Consider the following 2,552-nt stretch of genomic DNA (forward strand, 5'->3'; position numbering starts at 1 on the left):
GGGGGGGGGGGCAGTTCAGGAGACAGAGAAAAGACTCCTCACAGTGGCGGGCGGTGCATTTCACACTTAGGCCTTCAGTGATGTCCAACTTAGTCAATAAACACCTTTCATTATGCCAGCATTTATAACACCAAGACTGGAGAGTAGTTAGAAACACACTTAAGCACTACTTGGCATTGCATCACCTCAGTTATGTACAAAATGGGCAATTATCCGGCACATTTAAAAAAAAAAAAAAATCAACAAACCCGCATCAGCAGTTAAAACATATCTGGTATTCTACTTTCAAAACAACAACAACAAAAAGAAAATAATAAATAAAATGTTTGCACTCACCAAAACAGCTGTGTCCACCAAAACACTCAACCTAAAAAATCCATTCTGGGACAGATTAGCTAGCTCAGTGTCGGCCATCCTCCTCTAACGGGATCTAGCTTCTCTTAAAAAGTTTGTCTTGAAAACAGCCTTGCCAGTATATCAGCAACCAAATCAACGTGTTGCTGTCCTTCGGCCATTGTGGGTTAAAAAAGGTTTTTAACCGGTAACAGTCCCGGGTGTGACTCTGTTGATCTGCATAGTACTGCCGCGGCTCAAACTCTTAAGTATCCATATCCAATCACAGGATGCGTAAATGACACGTTCAATGTGAGGCCAGCTAGAGAGCCTTACTGACACAACTTGTGATCTGATTGGCTATCGCAACTGCCTATCAACAGTATTTGAGAAGGTAAGTGAACGCGACGGAGGATAATATGAGAGAGTGTTAAGTTACGAGAGTTAGGCTTACAAAACGACAGGCGGAGTTCTGCACAGGCTGTGTGATCTAAGGTGGTTCCGGGGTTACAGGTCTCCTGGTGACGGGTGTCCAGAGAAACGAGGTAGCCTTTAATCCATAAAGCGAGGCGGACGTGGACGAGGCAGATTGATACAGACGAGCGGCTCATGTACAGGTGGATAGTAGACCAGACTGGGTCTCCAGGTTGACAGGTACACTGAGAAAAACACACAGGTAAGAAAAAACTCCTTGATACTTTTTAGGCAAGATCGGCTCAGAGACTTTACCACTTGGTTAGCAATGCTCCAGCGCTGGTCTGATCTCCACCACAGCCTTAAGTACACTGCCCGTCTGATACCTCATTGCCTTCAGGTGTGGAAGAATAAAACTCTGCCAGCAGGAGGAGTCGGACACATCCACCAGGAAGCAAACTCACAGCTCACCACAGAAGGAGCATAATATGACACAAAGAGAATATGAATACTGGGAAAGTAAATGAAAAATTAAATTAACCTTTATCTGTCATAAACCAAAGTTGTCAGGAAGAGCGGTACAGAAAACCAGCATAAAGGTAAGTGGTTTATTTACACCATTTACAGGTGAATTCAACGGTGATGGTCAGGGGGGGAGAAAATCTGAAACAGCATGAAGAGAACCAGGGTGAGTCTCAGGTACAGGTGAGGATGATATAATTCCAGTTCAGTAATATTTCTTTCTTGTTGCTTACAGGTTTGCTGAGTGAAGGTTCAGGAGGATGACGTCCAGAAGAGTGAGTTCCAGGAGGAGGTTCCGGCTTCGGCGACAGGTAAGTTTCCACAGGTACAGTAAGTGATCCAAAAATCCAGACAGTTAATTATTCACAAGGCAGGGCACAGTGAGGCCTGAGACACAAAAAACGAGAGCAAGGCAAAAGTTAGTACTTTACAAAAATCAATTGAACAAGAGCTAAGGCTGGGAATCTGACCCAAGAGGCGTGATGCTCCAGCATTGATCTGGATCTAGTTGCAGGCTTAAATACAGGAACTCCTCATTATAGCAGAATGAGGCACAGCTGTGAAGGAGAAATGCTCTGTCCCAGCAGAAGGTGGAGACAGAGCAACTCCAGATCCTCACATTATCATAATTATCATTGGTTATGTTAGGCCAGCAGAGAAGACCTTGCTGGCCCTGACGGCCCACCACTGGTATCACAACTGGGCCTTCTGTACCTTTCTGAACCACACACACACATATACACTCACCGACCACTTTATTAGGTACACTTGTTTGATTGCTTGTTAACACATAGATAATTAGCCAATTACATGGCAGCAACCCCATGCATTTAAGCATCTAGACATGCTGACAACTTGCTGAAGTTCAAACCAAGCAACAAAAAGAGGAAGATAGGGAATTTAAGTGATTTTGAATAATATATGCTTGTCGGTGCCAGATGGGCTGATCTGAGTATTTCAGAAACTGCTGATCCATTGGGACTTTTAATCACAACCATGTCTAGGGTTTAAAGAGAATGGTCCAAAAAAGGGGAACATATCTAGTGAGTAGCAGTTGTGTGGATGAAAATACCTTGTTGATGTTAGAGGAGAATGGGCAGACTGGTTGGAGATTATAAAAAGGCAACAATAGCTTAAACTAGAAAGTTCCTGGAGAAACTTTGACGGGGCCTGCCACGGTGTGNCTGAACCAAGATGGCTCCAAGAGCTGATCAGTTGCAGACAGGAATCATAAAGGGCTGGTCCTATACACGAGAGGAGTCCACCTCTGAAGTTTGACCTTT

The sequence above is a fragment of the Kryptolebias marmoratus genome, linkage group LG21 (assembly GCF_001649575.2).
Source record: "Kryptolebias marmoratus isolate JLee-2015 linkage group LG21, ASM164957v2, whole genome shotgun sequence".
Lineage (NCBI taxonomy): Eukaryota > Metazoa > Chordata > Actinopteri > Cyprinodontiformes > Rivulidae > Kryptolebias > Kryptolebias marmoratus.